The sequence below is a fragment of the Ictidomys tridecemlineatus genome, chromosome 14 (genome assembly GCF_052094955.1).
Source record: "Ictidomys tridecemlineatus isolate mIctTri1 chromosome 14, mIctTri1.hap1, whole genome shotgun sequence".
In the NCBI taxonomy this organism is placed as follows: Eukaryota; Metazoa; Chordata; class Mammalia; order Rodentia; family Sciuridae; genus Ictidomys; species Ictidomys tridecemlineatus.
This window is the reverse complement of record NC_135490.1, coordinates 47,151,820-47,171,458: the sequence shown is the minus strand read 5'-3', so window position 1 is coordinate 47,171,458 and position 19,639 is coordinate 47,151,820. Positions and strand designations below refer to the sequence as shown.

Here is a 19,639-nt window from a genome sequence, read left to right as displayed (position 1 = left end):
CTTGGAGTAAATAAACTTGGTTTCTAGGCATTTTGCTGCCACTGGAGATGACCTTAGTAGAGTCCCTTATTCACTCCATACTTCAGTTTCTCAATCTATATGACAGGAGTAGTAAGATCTAGATTTTATCTTCATGGGGTTATTAAGAGTCTACAACAAACTATTACAACTTTATTATTAATTTTTTTAAAAATTGAAGTCCTAAACAATTAGAGATATGGTTTGCTGTTTCTGTCTGTTGCCTTGTTGTTAGACTGTGCCTTTTGAGGACAGCACCAGGGTCAGAATCCTGTGTATCTGGTACCTTGTATACTGTCTGGTGTGTAGGAAGCATATAGAAATACTTGCTTAGTAGAAAAAGTAAATTTTATTACTGGGGAGGGATGGATAAAAAGTTTGTTTTCTACTCCTGCCTTTGTTCTCATAAAGCCACAATAACCAACGAGGTTATCCTCTCTGTGCCTTGAGTTTCTTCTTGCTCAAATAAGAGGTTGGGCCAAGCCTGAGGTGTCTTCCCTCTAAAATATGAAGCTGAGACTTTATATAATGTTACTAGAATTGCATGTTTGATAAAGTGCCAATGCCTTAGACAGTACCTGACACATAGTAGGGACCAGAAGTTTTCATTTAATATGTGGAGAAAGGACCAGGGGTCTGCCTCTCTCTATGAGTGTGTGGAATGCACTTAAGATTGAGCTTTTGAGCCCATTGGTCTGATCTAGATGTGTTCTTTGGATTATGAACAGTGAGAAAATACAAGTTTTACAGTCATGTTATTACACTGTAATTTTCTAACACTCTTTCCTTTCTGTTTGTTGCCATTTAACTGACTTAGTCTGACAGAATGAATAATGGATTCCATGTAAAATCGGAACATGCATAGCCCTGTTTTCTGGGGAAGGTGCTGTGCTTTCTGCTTTTCTATAGTAGCTGCCATCTGTATGTGAATGGACCGTCCTTGATAGCTGCTCATTCTTTATAGGGTAGCAGCTAAACCAATTGCATCTTTAACTCTGGGTCCCTTGTGTGTCTTAACCTTCAACTATGTTAGTTGCAGCTAAGTGGCAAGTGCCAATATATAGTAGTCTGAGAAGCTTTATTTTTGACTTTGTGGAGTGTCTGCTTTGCCAAAACTTCATACAGGTGCTCAGTGTGCAGAGTTAAATAGTATTGCTTTTACATTTTCCTTTTGCTTAAACTCAACCTGTGAGCCAATAAGAACTTAATGATGAATAAGTACTTACCTTGAATTCAGTTTAAACATGAGGGCTCCAAAACTTGGGCTTTTGAGCTTACAGTTCAGCTGGGGAGAAATAAACTGTTACTTGTGAATCAGATGAAAATAGAAGATATCATATACTAATCACCTGCGCAATGTGATTTGGGTAATGAATGCCTTGGACATCTGTAAATGGAAAAAATAGAGTGATGTATTTTGGGGGAAATAGTATTTCTTATAAGGCTTTGGGGATGAGTAGATTTAAGGTCATGAAATAGACTGAAAAAGAGAAATGAATAAATAATTTTGTTTACTGTGTTAAGTGCAATTTCTATTCTGTATTATTAAGAAGAGCTCATATTCAAATTAAGAGCTTAGTACAGTTTACTATAATTTAAGAAGAAAATGGGTTTGTAAAAGCATCACTAGATCCAAATAAAATAATTTCAAATGACTGTATTGGGAGATGTTAGATTTATTTTATTTTCTTGGACATAAATGACAGAATTATTAGAATTATTTTTCTTAGTGGCATAGGTCTGGAGGAACCCTTCAAGGGGCATCTAACTCAGCCCAACTTCTTGCTTATCGGCAGATTTTGAAGCCATTTCCAGACTGACTGGCTTCTTTCCTGTTCTTCGTGTTTTCTAGGAAAAGAGATTCCACAAGTTTCTGTGGTTACCCACTCCATTGTTTAGGAAAGAATTGGTTTTTCAAGACTAAAATTGAGAGCTTTAGGGCAATTGAGTTTTTTATATTTTAGAGAATGTAATTATTAGAATTCAGAATAGCTTATTTGCTTTGAACCACATAGAAGCTTGTAGTAAACACTTACCTATTTGGTCAAACTGAAAATTGGAATTTTCTTTCACTGGGTCTGGTATAATATTAACATCCTCAGACCCAAAGAATTCTCATTTTCCCCATTGAATAACGTTCATTATGTTTTCAATCTGCTGGGTACTAGCATGCAGAGATGAATCAGAAATATTCTGTGCCTAAGGGGAACTGACAGCCCAGTGAAAAATATGGCAGCTATCTGTTGCATTGGATTCTGTTCAACTTACCTTGAGGGAAGGGAGAAGTTTTGTAAGGCAGATGGCATGTCTTTTAGTGTCTTTTGCCTATTCCATGGTTGGCTTGTGCCAGGCCATTTTTATGTGTCTAATTTAACTTTCACGAGATCCCTGCAAGGTGAATAATATCATCATCATCTTACAGTGGCGTAAAACCACAGGGAGTGAATTTTAGTTATTTGCCTGCTGTCGTATAGCCAGAAAGTGGCAGGACTGGAACACAAATTATTTTCATGTACAGGGCACTTATTTATCAATACATAGAGCCTGTCATGAGTAGTATTTTACTTTTTTGGTGTATGTCTTTAGATTTTACATTGCCCTAACTGTGGGAGACAAGCCACTTCATTCGTTCATTCAAAGTCTGAATGTGGACCAATAATCACACATTTTTAATATGGTATGTTGATTTCAGTGGGGGTGGGGCGCAGGGGAGAAGTTTGCTTGAGTTGACTCTAAGACCCTTTCTGTGGGTGTTGGAAGACAATATGAATTATGTAGTTTTTTTCGTTCGTGGATTTTATGTTTTTGGTGGGGAGGTTATTAGAGCAGTTTATTGCAAGTAAGACAAAGGCAAGAGAAAATACAGTATACCCGATAGAGGGGCAGGCAGGTAGGCTATGGATGAGAATGCCCATAAGTATTCTTTTTTTGAGTGAGCCTCACTGTTTTCATGTATATAAGAGATGAGACAAGAGTAGGCCTTAAAGTTTCTAATATTATGCTGTTAAACCAGAAAGGTAAAAATCATACTTTTCTGGTTGGCAAGTAGGGAATGAATTAAATTAGCCCAGGAGGTTATCAGTTTTACTAATAAGAAATTTACCTTTTTCATAGTTAACTCTGTAAAACTCAATTGTTTGGTGCTATCGAGAGGGGATTTGGGGTTTACAAAAATTCTTGGCTGTGGTTCAATTTCTTTTAGACTTAATGTTTTACAGAATCTTTGGTTACATTTTTCACATCTTTAATTAAAATGACATAAATGAAAACAATTATTATTTGTTTTTATTTTCTAAAGGACCTAAAAAGTCACCCAATCCCATTTTCATTTAACAGATAAGAAAATTAAGGTGCAGAAAATTAAGTGATTTGCTCAAGATCACAAAGCTAGCATTAATATAATTTAATGGTTATTTTTAGCTTATAGGATGACTAGAACATTTGAAAAAAATATTTAGAAATGAAGTTTCTATTAGCAACAATAATATTCATTTGAATTTAAATGATTCTAATGTGGAATATGATGTTCATTCTCCCAAAGAGGCACTTTACTTGTCAGAGGATTTTAAATAATAATGATTTAAAGTTAAGAGCCCCATGATTTGATATAGTCTGGAGGTGTCATTCATGCATTTACCACAGATCTTTGTAGAACATTCAATCTGTTGCTTTAGCCAGGGTAGATAAATGAGTATTTTTGGAGACTGAGAAGTACAGTACAAGTCTTGTGTAACCTTGTTGAGATGGTCTAGTCAGAATTAAGTCTGTATTGACATTTTTGTTTACTGGAGAGTTTCATATTTCAACGTTTTGTTCATTCATAGGTTCATGGATTATAGGTAGGAAGACCACAAATGAAATTTGTAACCAAAAAGAAGTTCTTGAAAAGAAATATGTTCATGAACTTAAAGCGGGAATTACTCATTGTATGCTTAAATATTGACTCTTGCATGGACCAAGTAATCTTTGTTCCTTAGGACTGCTTCAGGCCATTGCCCTCTCTAATAACTGAGGCATTGTTGCTCTCGTTTGAGCTTGTTCTATGGAGTCTTGGCAATGCATGCATCCTCTTTCTGCATGTAAAAGCATGAGTAAATATTTTTTCTTAGCTTTGATATTTTTGTAGCTTACATTTTATATGAGCCAGACTAATATAATGTAATACCAGGATTACATAATTTAAGACGTCAGGGTTGCTTCCAGGGCTATGAGATAAAGTATTTATTTATCAGGAAGTTTACAAGCTGTATTTGTTGCCCATTCACTACCTGTAGAGAAACACCACAGAGCTGTTTTCCAAATGAGAAAATGGAGTCAAAGAACTTAAGGCCAGAGGGAATGGTTTTCTTAGAACTTAAGATAACATTTATAATTTGTTCAGAATTCAGTCCTAGTAACTATTGATTTTAGTAACATATAGTTTTGAAATTCCAGAAATTTCCAACAATTGTTGTTACACACAAAACTATTTTTGATAAAAATATGATCAATAAAATTTTTTATGTGTGTCTAATTTAACCTTCACGAGATCCTTGCAAGGTGAGTAATATCATCATCACCTCACAATGGAGTAAAACGACAGGGAGTGAATTTTAGTTATTTGCCTGCTGTCATATAGCTGGAAAGTGGCAGGACTGGAACACAAATTATTTTCATGTACAGAGCATTTATTCACCAGTACACAGAGCCTGTCATGAGCAGCATATTACTTTTTTGGTGTTTGTCTTTACCGTTATTAGAAGAAGATACTTTCCATTTTCCTAAAGTCATGACATGGGGAAAGTAGCACCGCCAGTCTGGATGATGAACTGGTCAGCAGGCTGAGGACCTAATCTGTCAGACTGTGGTATGTGTACTTATGTGTTTGCTTATAAGTGGGGAAGGAGGGGAGGCAAGTAGTGAAGGGGGAATAGAGTAGTAAACACCTTTGAAATATAATAGACTTTAGGATTCACTAGAAGTACTGAGTTCTGTACCTTGGGCTAGATGTCCTAGTAAAAAATTAAGTAGCTATAGGTGGACACAATATCTTTATTTTATATTTGTGTGGTTAAAAAAATTAAGTAGCATACTCTTGTCATTGTCATTTTTCATCCCTCAAATAATAGCTCCATTTTTTAATATTTAAATGTAAGTTTGAAATAGTTCAGACTTAATAGTAGTTAGAATGCTTTTGGATACAACTAATAAAAAACCCAAATCAGAATTTAAACAGGGAAAAGTTATTACATATGTAACCAGGATGTTTTAAGGGGGATTTATTTCTTTCAGGTTGAAGCATGTGTTTTCTCTGTGTTTCTACTGTGCCATCCTAGACGTGAAGGCATGGACCAAGGGGGCTTTCTGGATGGTTACAAGATGGCTGCTATTATGTAGATGTTGGAGCCATCCTCCAGATATTAGAGTTGAAACACAATATTTAGAAGCCGTGTTTCTTATTTCTTTTTGAAAACAATGACACTTCCTCCTGTGTGTGTTTCTATGTCCCCACCTCCACATCCTACAGGTTTTTATTCACATATTATTGACCAAAGTTAATTTTTAACATGTCCCAGCTTAACCCGGGTGGGGGAAATAGATCTGCCATAATTAGCTTAGACAAATCAGGGTTCTTCAGTTGGGCCTGGAATATATGTTAGCTCTTCCTGAAGCACATAACTAGTCTGAGAATGGTAAATTCTATAAGTCAAGTTCCATTAAAAGGAAGGACAAGGTCGGGGAAAGAGTGTGAATTAAGCAATGTGTGTTACTACATTGATGTCTGATGTTCAAGGTCATCTCAAAAGCATTGAAAATGTTTTCATTAGGAACAGTGATTTAAATATAGGAAGATAATAAATATATTTTAGCCTAATATGAAAATTTATTTCCTTTACATATTTCCTACATGTAGTTGTAAAGAAATATGAAATAGTACAAGGGTCTAGATATTCGGTTCTGTATAATTCATTCTTTTTAATTTTTTTTATTCTTTTTATATGACAGTAGAGTGTATTTTAACACTATACATACATGGTGTATAGCTTATTCTAATTAGGATCCCATTCTTGTGGTTGTATATGATGTGGAATTATACTGGTCATGTATTCGCATATGAACATAGGAAAGTTATGTTCAATTCATTGTACTGTCTTTCTTATTCTCCTCTCCACTCCCTTCTCTTCATTCTCCTTTATCTAATCCAATTGAACTTCTATTCTTCTCCTCTCCACTTTCCTTCACTGTGTGTTAGCATCCACGTATTAGAGATAACATTCAACCATTGGTTTTTTGGGGGACTGGCTTATTTCACTTAGCACGACATTCTTCAGTTCCAACCATTTACCAGCCAATGCCATAATTTCACTCTTCTTTATGGCTTACTAACATTCCATTTTGTATGTATACCACATTTTCTTTATCCATTCATCTGTGGAAAGGTACCTAGGTTGGTTCCATAGCTTAGCTATTTTGAATTGAGCTGCTATAAACACTGATGTGACTATAATTCATTCTTGTAAATAGCTTGCATTTAAAAAATTTTCATGTAATTTCTTAGTCCATTTCATGTTGCTATAACAGAATACGTGATGCTAGGTAGTGCATAAAGAAAGATTTATTTGGCTCATGATTCTGGTGGTGGAAGGTGGTCCAAACAGCATGGTGCTAGTATTCTGGAAAAGTTCCCTCCCCCACACCCATGGCTATCACAACATGGTCAGGAAGTAGAAAGGAAACCAATGGACTGCGTAGAAGGGCCAATTGCATGGTGTGGCTTTACTTTCCAATAGCCCAGTTTATCAAGAACTAATTCAGTCCCATGAGGTTTGACCTATTCCAAGACATCATTAATCTATTCATGAGGGTATAAGTAACCCTGTAACCTAGTTACCTTCCATGAGGCGCTACCCCTTAAAAGTTTGACTACTCCAACATCATTTTATTCGATACCAATCTTCCAGCATATGTCCTTTTGAGGGATAAACCATATCCAAAACCATAGCACCCAGAAACAAAGTATATGTATGTCTTCACACATGAACCAAGTTTTGTAAAACATTAAAATAGAGATTCTGAATCCAAGCTTGAAAATGCTCTTTGACATTATGAATTATCTTCCTGGTTCACAGCTAATCTCTAATAAGATAACAGTGTTAACATGTTTGTTATCACAAACTCTGGTTTACTTTTGGAATTTGACCCATATATTGGTTTTCTTATCATAAGGCCAAATAGTGTGAAGTCAAATGATCTTTCTAAATTTATGGGAATTGGCATTTAATTATTTTTGTTTCTGTGTCAAAAATCCCTGTTCTATTTCAATTGAATGTGGTATTTTGATGTGACTTTTTTGGCCTCTGAACTCAAATTAGGCCAATTGTTCTGATTAATCTCTCTTTCTTTTTCTGTCAAGTTTCTTTCTTTTCTGTCCTCTGAACTCTAACTGCTTTGTTCTCTACAAACTGCCTCTATAGAATTGGAACATGAGGCTGTCTGGGTCAGGGCAAACCAGCTGGGCTTGACAGAAGTTAGGGTTAGATTAGCTTCATTTGACAAGGATCAGTACGTCTGATCCAGTTGCTAAATCTTGGAAGACTAGAATTTTCCATTCTATAAGCACAATTCCATGACATCTTGCCTTTCTTTTGCTCTTAAGACATCTTCATCTTAGTTGTATCTATTTCTACAACCTCTCAAATCTGAATAATTGACTTAGATCCATTTAATGGTCAGCTACATACCCCTGTCCCGTAATTCACTTTATCCCCTCTGTCACCCCTTTAATCAAAGCTTTCCTATGCCTGTGGTTCCATTTCTGTGTAACTGGTGTCCAGGTTGGGCATTCTGACATTTTTTTTCTTCATCATTCATTCAGCAAGTATACAAGGTAGGTTCAAGCACTGAGGGGATGAGGGGATGACACACATTTATAAAATAGGATGCAAATCTCTGAAGAACAATGGAAGAGGAGAGGCAAGACTTGGACTCAACTGTAAAGTTACCTATAAAGCAAGGTGGGAAGCTGAAGGTAACTGTGGACTTTGCTCTTCCTCATGGGAAGAGCCTCACTCCTGCTGCACTGTGCAGACGTGGCTGTAACAGAGCTCTTGCTAATGTCTTTTAAACACACTTTCTCCCTGTGTCTCTTCCAGTTCTTCCATTAATGTGGGAAAATCTTCCCTCACCTTTTGTTTATATTGCTGCTAGAAAATGTGGTCAACGCAGAGCAATATTGGTGCTCTGCCTTCCCTACCTGCATTTGGAAATGGAATTATGTGTATTAAAAATATTGTGTCACTGACTTCTAAGGGTCACAAGTGCCTAGTTTCCCCCAGAAACCCAGCACAGGTCATCTCCAACTCCTTAATGCTTTAATTGAGAACTTTCCCTGAAGCTTCTATATTTCAGAGAAAAGAAGTTCTTTTAGTGGTGTTCTCCTTGATTGCTTTTCAATATTTCAATGAACTAGTTTTCAATTATTTATCATTATAAAAGTATATTGTTCCAGTGGTGAAGTAAATAACTTCTGTGGGCTACCTGCAATGCCACCATTTATAATATCATGTATTTCATTTGCCATATGACTATAAGTTGTGGCCTTCCACCAAGGAACATACTGTCCCTAAATACTTGATAGTGTATATCCTTCCTGTTTTCAGCCCTGGCTCCATTTAAAATTATGCCCTCATGCATTGCCAAACTGGTTGGCTTGTCCATGAAAATTGAATCCCGTGGAATCCCTGGCATTTTCTGTGGACGTTTCTTCCTGCTCCCCATTAAATAGAATTTTTAATGGTTTTTTAGGGCCTTCTGTATAATAACCCTCTCTTCTTTCTTTCTTTCTTTTTTTTTTTTTGGTAGTCCTAAGGACTACACCTGGGCTTCATGCCTGCTAGGCAAGTGCTCTACCACTTAGCTGTATCCCCAGCCTTCTTTATTTTTTATTTTGAGATAAGGTCTTGTTAAGTTGCCAAGGCTGGGATCCTCCTGCCTCAGCCTTCCAAGTAGCTGGGATTACAGTCATGTATAGTGACACCTGGAGTAATGTCACTCTTCATAGAATTATTTTAAAAAATCACAGTAGCAGAAGGAATCATGTTTCTCAATTTACCTTAGTCTGGAATGACTTTGAGCACCTAGCCTGATATCTATCAATAAATATGTATTAACTATCAACTGTATACAGGGCTTAGTACTAGGTGACACCAAAAAAAGATCTAAGAACAGCCTATTCTCACGGAACATATAGTGTGCTTACAATGAAATAAACTAAAACAATCAAGGAACAGGTCAGTCTTATTGTGAAGTGTCAGTAATGATAAAGAAGAAGAGAGAGGAATCAAATATTATACCATTGTTCTGGTATAATCCAAGAGGCGAGCATCTGAGGATTCTTCCCGTTTTTCTCTATGGTATATGTGATATAGCTCATGTGGTAGGAAGTGCTTAGAGGTAGGCCAGCTCTTTAAGGAGATTTCTCAGAGGGACTCCCTGATTTCTAGTGTGTATTCTTTATAATCAGAGGTACTCTGTAATTGGCAATATCTTATTCTCTATGGGGAACAATAAATGATATGTCAGAGTATTTTCTCTTCTCCTTGTTCTGTGTTTTTTGATCCGTTTACTTAGAAAAATCTTGAATCTTCAGAGACCTGGGTGCATTTGTGAATAAAAGAAAACACTGGTACATTTTCAGTAGGTCTTTGGACTCCCAAATCTTTTCCTACACTCTTTTCCAACAGTCAGCCTTGTTTTTTGGTCCTTCAGGTACTTCCTGGTTTCAGTGCCATGGCTGAGTTTTCTTTCCTTATAGTCAAAAGGTTTGCTTTCCAACTAGCATCTCTCCTCTTTGTGGCCAGTGTGTCGATTTGACATGGGGTAGTTAAGTATGGGCAGAACCTTGGTGGGGGGAAGATGACGCTGTGGTTTCCAGGACTTCACTCCTACTCTTCTGTTTCACTCTTCTTCTCTCTTTGTATGTTGAAAGTAATATGTGCTTATTAAGAAAAATATGAAAAAGTTACACAGTTTTATTGTCTTCACCTACGCTATTGCATTGCAGTTGTCATTTTGCTGTGTTTTCTGGACCTTTTTTTAAATTCATGAGTATTTAGTTTTTATAAAATGTATTTGTAGTTATTCTACACACACCCTTCTTTCTTCACTGGTAGGAATCACTTTTCATTTTTGTTTGATAATTTATAATCCTCCTAGTTTAAAAAAAATTAACAGACTGCTGTGTATCTTTGTTTATAAAGTGTTTTAATGTGTAAGCCTCTTTCTGCAAGTAGAGTCTCCTGTGTGTGATTTCTAGGTCACAGGACACGACTTGTTGTTGCATTCTATACTGTTAGGTTTTACATACTGTCATATTTCTTTTCTTTCTTCCTTTTTTTTCAGAGTTCTTTATTTTATAATTTATTTATTTTTTATGTGGTGCCGAGGATCGAACCCAAGGCCTCACTTGTGCTAGGCAAGGGCTCTGCCACTGAGCCACACCCCAACCCACAAGTTGTCATATTTCTTTTTTTTTCTTAAGAGAGAGTGAGAGAGAGAGAGGGAGGGGAGAGAGAGAGAGAATTTTTAAAAAATGTTTTAGTTTTTGGCGGACACAACATCTTTGTATGTGGTGCTGAGGATCGAATCCGAGCCGCACGCATGCCAGGCAAGCATGCTACCTCTTGAGCCACATCGCCAGCCTGTCATATTTCTTAATAAATTAATTTTCTTGAAAAAACAGGTTCCATTTCACTTCCAGTCACACGTTTCACTTTCCATTTCACATAGTATAAAGTTTATTGCTCTAATTGGCCTTTTTTTTTAAAAGAGTTATTTTTATTTTAATCAACAATCTTGAGCGTTTTATCTGATTTTTCCCCACTATAGATAGTGATGCAAGGAATATTCTCTCATGAATTTTATCTTTGTCCTTTTTTTAAAAAAAAATTTGTTTTTTTAGTTTGTAGTTAGATACAATACCGTTATTTTATTTATTTATCTTTATGTGGTGCTAAGGATCGAACCTAGGACCTCGCACATGTGAGGTGAGCACTCTACCACTGAGCCATAACCCCAGCCCCTGTCCATGTTTTTATGATTATTGAAAGGGAGATTGCTGGACTGAAGAATATAAACATTCCATGAAACTAATAGCCAAGTTTCTTTTAACTGATACCAATTAACACATTTACCAGCATGTGCAATCTTCCTAGTACTAAGAGTAAGCATTTTTTAAAAATATTTATTTTTTAGTTTTAGGTGGACACAGTATTTTTGTTTCACATTTATGTGGTACTGAGGATCGAACCAGTGCCTCATGCATGCTAGGAGAGCACTCTACCATTGAGCCACAACCCTAGCCCCAGAAATAAGTATTTTTTTTAGTGCAAATTTCAGGGAATGTGAGAAGGAAAAGACCTTGGTGTTTCAATTTACATTGCTTTTATTACTAGGGAGGCTGAACATTTGCTCAAGTTATTTGTTGGTTAATTGCATTTTCTTCAGCTTTGCTTTCAAGGCCCTTTTCACCTTATCTCGCATTATTCAAACTTACAAATATTTATTAAAGCCTGCCAACTACCTTCTCCCATTCCAAACATATACCCACACACTAATCAAGCTAATCTCCCTATTGTTCCTTTGAATGTTAAGCTTTTACTTTGAGTGCTTTTGTTCATGGTTTTTCTGCTCCTAAATGCCTGCCTCTCCCTTCTTCTTAAACTATGCTGATTTCCATCCTTGGGTTCAGTCCAATGGTCTTCCTAAAACTGGTTTTCTGGAGAGCAGACTCTGGGGCTGCAGCTCTGTAGTAGTCCATACTGCCTTCTTCAGGCTCTGCCCTAGGAGCAGGCAAAGAAGATGAATGTAGAAATAGGCATGTCTACATTTGATTTCTGGTGTAAGTGACTTAGTCCCCTGAGCCTCCATTTCTTTGTCTCAGCATCCTTATAAAATGTGAATGACAATAGAGTCTGCCTCTGGAATTGTGAGGAGCAAATGTGATAAAGCTAAGAGGGCCTAAGGCTGGTGTAGAGGGCCTAAGGCTGGTGCTTAGTATATAGGAAACTCTCCTTTAGTGCCCATTGTTTTAATTGTCATCTCAGCATTTGTTGTTTTTTTTGTTCCATAGGACTCTCCTGTACCACCCCAGAGGCTGTGTACTGTCTCTTTCTTGTAAATTAGTTATGTACTCTCAAGTGAACACAAGGTTCTAAAGGGGAGGGATTGCATTTTAAGTCTTTGCATGTCCTAATGCACTATGCTGCTTGAGTATAGTTGGGTAGCTTTGGTAGTGGTGGAAATTAGAGGAAGGCAGTGATGAGGACCTCATTTTCAACTTTTCATAAGACCTTTACTAGGAGAACTTTCTCCTAGGGCCTTTTAAAAAATGTTAGCTTTTGTTGCTTATTCAGCCAACTGGAGTTACTCAGTAGAAAATGTTTAAGAGATCCAGATTATACCACCGGATTTCACTTTTCCATATAGTGTTTTAAAGTGTTGTATTCATTAGTATTTGTGAGAGGGCTGGGGATGTGGCTCAAGCGGTAGCGCGCTCTCCTGGCATGCGTGTGGCCCAGGTTGGATCCTCAGCACCACATACCAACAAAGATGTTGTGTCTGCCGAGAACTAAAAAATAAATATTAAAAAAAAATTCTCTCTCTCTCTCTCCTCTCTCACTCTCTCTTTAAAAAAAAAAATTTGTGAGAAACCTATGGTTAATGTAAAGGGGGTCCAGCGGATCATCGGAGGGAGAGACCACATAAGAGACTTACTCCATGCAATTGACAAAAGGGGATTTATTGGGGATCCATTCCAGTGCGCTGGGGCTCTGTGCTCACTCAAGGAGGGAGAGCAGCCCAGAGCCCAGAGCAAAGGTCAAGCAGAGCTTAAGTACACTTTTTGGAGAGGGCGGTGGGCTTTGCATACATCAGAACAAATCATCATGAGGTGCGGGGAAATTGAACAACAACTCTGAGACGTGATTGGCAAATCCATTGGCGGGAACAGCTCGGGCAGGGGTGATTGGTCATTCCTAAGTGGGGTACACATTCAAACTGATTGGTTCGGGCCCTGTGACAAACTGCACAGGGCCTTAGGCTAAATGGCTAGTAGGGTGTTGTCTTAACTATCTCAGGAAGCTGGGTGTAACAGACGAACTCAATAATAACCTAATCTTTTACATTTTAATTCAAGCCTTCCAGCTTAGAAATTTTACCCTTTCAGTTAATACCACAAGAAGCCATAAACTAAACCAGATTCTTTCCCCTTTTAACTTTCACATGCCCTGGATTAATGGCAATGTTACTCCCTCATTTACACCTGGTATTTCCTAGCATTCTCAAAAAGCTGAAACAATGATTCATGTTTAGTCACTGTGTAACTGGCTATTTTCATTTATTTAAAATAAAAATAACAAAAAATATCCCGGGTAAAGATCTCCACGTATTTTAGCTAGTGACAGATGCTCTGATCATTATTTCTACTTAAGTCAGGCATTTTTTACATACACCTCAAGCCTTGCAATTAAGCTTTATGTCTTTCCAAGCATAACAGTTAACCAATAAACCAAAATATCAGCCTGGTCTGGCTTAGCTCAGTGGTCTTTTGATTTCTTCCAGTCTGTTTGATGTGGAGGCTTATTGAGATTTATCTACTGAGCTGTTCATAGTTTGTAGGGCTGGGAGCATTGACTATATTATATAAGATTCCATTAGTGACAGAAGAGTGTGGACAGTCTCTGCAGTGTAGATAGTCTAGCCAGTTGTACTGGTCATGATTTTGTTGAAATTTTTAAGACTGTTGTCGAGCTTTTTATTAAATACTCAATGGTTTTTCTTATTTCCCAGTTTATACTCCAAGCCTCAAAGCAGATGTGCTTTGATTGGTTCAATTTAGTAGAAAGTTTCTTAACTTTCAGTATGCAGATTTAAAAACTTTTCCAGTTATTTGGACTAGTTATCATCAAGGGAAGTAAAAATAGAAATATATAGTAATCAATCATAAATATTGCTAGATGGGGAGGTAAACATCATTCCATTATATTGTTCAAGGTGGAAACAGCATTGGCATATCCAACTTTATAACAAAGCCTGCAGAGGGCTTTCTTATACTTATCTTATGTATTCCTAATAGGAATGTTCAATATGGAAAGTATTATTGTCCTCATTCTAGATGACACACTTGGAGTTTAGATGATTAATTTGCTACATGCCTCATACCTAGTGTGAAGCAGAGCTGGTGTTTGAATTCAAATGTGACTCCTAACCCAGTTATTTTTCCATTACATCAAAGTTTTTTTTGTTCAATAATATACAGTATTTCTAAAAGTAACAAGAGTTTTGCCAAGCAGTTTTCCAGTGGTTTAATCATGTCCTCTTTCCTGAGAAGTTGAGTAGAATTACTCATGTATACCCTGCAGGAGATAAAAAAAAAGTGTCATATTAGAGGAATAATGAAACGTATCCATTTTTTTCTCCTTTAGTTGCTTCATGTACAGAATTGGGAAACTACCTGTAGGGCTTTTGTTTGATTGAGTAAGTTAGGAGTTGGCATGAGCAAATGCATGTTAGCATTCATTTGCTCATGTAGGTTTATTGACGTACTCCTGTGTACCAACAATGTGCTAAGCATTAAAAGGCACATAAGTGGAAAATCTTTGCTCTTAAGCATCTCAGAATCCAGCAGAGCAGATATGTTCCAAAGTACATGACCATAGTACGGTATGGAGATGGCAAGAAGAAATTTAAAAGCTTGAAATGGAGATAAATGGTATCTCTCAGACAGGCTTCCTATAAGAGTCAGGGTCTGAGCTTGAAAGATGAGTAGAGATTAGCTAGATGAAGAAAAACTGTGTGGAGAAAGGGAGCCAGGAGAACAGGTGTGGCATAGATGGGTTGGTGTGAATGTGTATCTTCAACCCAGGCTTTCTTGAGCACTTTAATGTGAGTACTCATTTAAAATATTGAGTCATGGAATTATTCTTGTGGGATATTTTGCAAAGAACTGTGTTTTAAAGAACCCATTTTGGAAAACTGGATGGACCAAGTGGTGAGAAAAGAAAGTTGTGCTTTGGGGAAAATTGAGGCAGGCAAGGAGGATTGAGAGGGATATTGATTACAAGAGAGAGTATAATAGTAGATTTGATAGGACTTGATGGAAAATGAGGGGACCAGGGAAGAGGAAAGATAGTGGAGTTTTGGCTTGGATAGTTTCTGGGACCATTTGTAAAGGTGAAGATTTAGAAAGAACAGATTGTTGAGGGAAGATTTCAAGTTCAGTTTTGCAACTATGTTTTGAGATACTGAGGCATGTGGAGTGGGTCATATCCATTTGGCAGTTAGATATGTGAGTGGAGTCTGGGCTAGATGAAGGAGTCATCTGTGTGGAGATGATATACCGTACCAAGAGTGAATGAGATCACCAGTGGGGTGAGGATAGATGCCAGGAGACATCAGTAAGTAAGTGATGTGTGCAGGAAGAGGATCTGTCAGCTCACAAGCATTTCAATAATCTAAAATTGTTTGGGATATGCTTTTCTGTTTCAAGATCCATCAGTTGTGTTTTATTTTGTTACAGAGTGCCTGAATCCACCCATGAAGGAAGTCTATTCTGTGGATTTGCCCTCTCAAGATTCAGGGTAGTCGTGGAGGAGGTGCTTCACCCACACCCTAAGCTCGCCAAGGAGCACAGTGTGATTCCCACCCAGCCCTTCTGAATTCAGTGGGAAAGGTGGAGCCATCTTGCATTGTTAAGTTTTTGAGTGTTGGGTTCCTTAAATGTAACTGGAGAAATAATGAAAGAGAAGTAAGTATTCCACTGGATTAAATGAATTCAATGGATTTTAATTTTCTCGATAAACTGTTATTAAGAAATTGTTTTGGAGATTTACTCCCTGAGTAGGATTAGCTAACCTACATTTTTCATTTGGATAAGTAGTTCTTTAATTAGAAAGCAAGATTGGAGTAATAGTTTCTCCTTGCTTTAAATAGTGTAGAGAAGATATGTGAAACTGCCAAATGAAGGTTTTCCTCCTCACAGTGGTGTGAAGCAGGGAAAACAAGAGGAAGTTATAATGTTAGGGGAAAGGGTTCTCTTCATCCAGTGTACCTGCCTTTTTTTTTTTAATTATTATTTATTTATTTATTTTTTTTATTGGTTGTTCAAATCATTACAAGGCTCTTGACATATCATATTTCAAACATTAGTTTCAAGTGAGTTATGAACTCCCATTTTTACCCCAACTACAGATTGCAGAATCACATCGGTTACACATACACATTTTTACATAATGCCATACTAGTAACTGTTGTATTCTGCTATCTTTCCTATCCTCTACTATCCCCCCTCCCCCCCATTTCTCTTTTTATCCCGTCTACTGTAATTCGTTTCTCTCCTTGTTTTTTTTCCCCCTTTCCCCTCACAACCTCTTATATGTAGTTTTTTATAACAATGAGAGTCTCTTTCCATTTCCATGCAATTCCCCTTTTCTCTCCCTTTCCCTCCCACCTCGTGTCTCTGTTTAATGTTAATATTTTCTTCCTGCTCTTCCTCCCTACTCTATTCTTAGTTGCTCTCATTATATCAAAGAAGACATCTGGTATTTGTTTTTTAGGGATTGGCTAGCTTCACTAAGCATAATCTGTTCTAGTGCCATCCATTTCCCTGCGAATTCCATGATTTTGTCATTTTTTAATGCAGAATAATACTCCATGGTGTATAAATGCCACATTTTTTTAATCCATTCATCCATTGAAGGGCATCTGGGTTGGTTCCACAGTCTAGCTATTGTGAATTGTGCTGCTGTGAACATCGATGTGGCAGTATCCCTGTAGTACGGTCTTTTAAGGTCTTCAGGGAATAGTCCGAGAAGGGCAATAGCTGGATCAAATGTTGGTTCCATTCCCAGCTTTCCCAGGAATCTCCATACTGCTTTCCAAATTGGTCGAACCAATTTGCAGTCCCACCAGCAATGTACAAGAGTACCCTTTTCCCCACATCCTCGCCAGCACTTGTTGTTTGACTTCTAATGGCTGCCAATCTTACTGGAGTGAGATGGTATCTTAGGGTGGTTTTGATTTGCATTTCTCTGACTGCTAGAGAAGGTGAGCATTTTTTCATGTACTTGTTGATTGATTGTATGTCCTCCTCTGAGAAGTGTCTGTTCAGGTCATTGGCCCATTTGTTGATTGGGTTATTTGTTGTCTTATTGTCTAATTTTTTGAGTTCTTTGTATACTCTGGATATTAGGGCTCTATCTGAAGTGTGAGGGGTAAATATTTGTTCCCATGATGTAGGCTCCCTATTTACTTCTCTTATTGTTTCTCTTGCTGTGAAAAAACTTTTTAGTTTAAGTAAGTCCCATTTGTTGATTCTTGCCATTAACTCTTGTGCTATGGGTGTCCTGTTAAGGAATTTGGAGCCCGACCCCACAATATGTAGATCAGAACCAACTTTTTCTTCTATCATATGCAGAGTCTCTGATTTGATATCCAGGTCCTTGATCCATTTTGAGTTAACTTTTGTGCATGGTGAGAGGAGGGGATTCAGTTTCATTTTGTTGCATATGGATTTCCAGTTTTCCCAACACCATTTGTTGAAGATGCTATCCTTCCTCCATTGCATGCTTTTAGCCCCTTTATCAAATATAAGATAGTTGTAACTTTGTGGATTAGTCTCTGTGTCCTCTATTCTATACCATTGGTCCACCCACCTGTTCTGGTACCAGTACCATGCTGTTTTTGTTACTATTGCTCTGTAATATAGTTTGAAGTCTGGTATTGCTATACCACCTGATTCACACTTCCTGCTTAGAATTGCTTTTGCTATTCTGGGTCTTTTATTTTTCCATATGAATTTCATGATTGCTTTGTCTATTTCTACAAGCAATACCATTGGGATTTTGATTGGCATTGCATTAAACCTATAGAGAACTGTTGGTAATATCGCCATTTTGATGATGTTAGTTCTGCCTATCCATGAACAGGGTATATTTTTCCATCTCCTAAGATCTTCTTCTACTTCTCTTTTTAGAGTTCTGTAGTTTTCATTGTATAAATCTTTCACCTCTTTTGTTAGGTTGATTCCCAAGTATTTTATTTTTTTTGAGGATATCGTGAATGGAGTGTTTTCCCTTATTTCCATTTCAGAAGTTTTGTCGCTGATATACAGAAATGCCTTTGATTTGTGTGTGTTGATTTTATATCCTGCCACTTTGCTGAATTCATTTATTAGTTCTAGTAGTTTTTTTGTAGACCCTTTTGGGTCTTCTAGATATATAATCATGTCATCCGCAAATAGTGATAATTTAAGCTCTTCTTTTCCAATTTTTATGCCTTTAATTTCTTTCGTTTGTCTAATTGCTCTGGCCAGTGTTTCGAGAACTATATTGAATAGAAGTGGTGATAGAGGACATCCCTGCCTTGTTCCAGATTTTAGAGGGAATGCCTTCAATTTTTCTCCATTCAGAATGATGCTAGCCTGGGGCTTAGCATAGATAGCTTTTACAATGTCAAGGTAAGTTCCTGTTATCCCTAGTTTTTCTAATGTTTTGAACATAAAGGGATGCTGTATTTTGTCGAATGCTTTTTCTGCATCTATCGAGATGATCATATGGTTCTTATTTTTAAGTCTATTGATATGGTGAATAATATTTATTGATTTCCGTATATTGAACCATCCTTGCATCCCAGGGATGAATCCTACTTGATCATGGTGCACAATTTTTTTGATGTGCCTTTGTATCCGATTCGCCAGAATTTTATTGAGGATTTTTGCATCTAGGTTCATCAGAGATATTGGTCTGTAGTTTTCTTTCTTTGATGTGTCTTTGTCTGGCTTCGGAATCAATGTGATGTTGGCCTCATAGAATGAATTTGGAAGAGCTCCCTCTTTTTCTATTTCCTGGAATAACTTGAAAAGTATTGGTATTAATTCTTCTTTAAAGGTTTTGTAAAACTCCGCTGTATACCCATCCGGTCCTGGACTTTTCTTGGTTGGTAATCTTTTGATTGCTTCTTCAATTTCATCCATTGATATTGGTCTGTTCAAATTGTGTGTGTCCTCCTGACTCAGTCTGGGCAAATCGTATGTCTTAAGGAATTTATCAATGTCTTCAGTATCCTCTATTTTATTGGAGTATAGGTTTTCAAAATAATTTCTAATTGTCTTCTGTATTTCTGTAGCATCTGTTGTGATATTGCCTTTTTCATCCCTTATGTTAGTAATTTGATTTCTCTCTCTTCTTCTCTTTGTTAGCATGGCTAAGGGTCTGTCAATCTTGTTTATTTTTTCAAAGAACCAACTTTTAGTTTTGTTAATTTTTTCAATAGTTTCTTTTGTTTCAATTTCGTTGATTTCCGCTCTGATTTTAATTATTTCTTGCTTTCTGCTACATTTGCTATTGTTTTGCTCTTCCTTTTCTAGGGCTTTGAGATGAAGTGTGAGCTCATTTATTTGTTAGTTTTTCCTTTTTTTGAGGAATGACCTCCAGGCGATGAATTTCCCTCTTAAAACTGCTTTCATTGTGTCCCATAGATTCCGATAGGTTGTGTCTGTATTTTCATTTATCTCTAAGAATTTTTTGATTTCCTCCTTTATGTCTTCTGTAACCCTTTGATCGTTCAGTAACATATTGTTCATTTT

General features: G+C 37.0%; 1 protein-coding gene across 7 annotated transcripts in view; it reads left to right on the top strand.

Annotated features, from left to right (window-relative positions):
- Positions 1-19,639, top strand: part of LOC144370360 (transport and Golgi organization protein 1 homolog) — a 175,923-nt gene that overhangs the window by 16,335 nt on the left and 139,949 nt on the right. For 4 of the 7 annotated variants that reach the window (XM_078031103.1, XM_078031102.1, XM_078031100.1 and 1 more), the window contains exon 4: positions 15,575-15,802. The exons of the other annotated variants lie outside the window; for them this stretch is intronic. The gene's annotated coding sequence lies outside the window, so the exon portion shown is untranslated. The remainder of the gene's footprint in view (positions 1-15,574; positions 15,803-19,639) is intronic. 7 annotated transcript variants of the gene reach the window in all.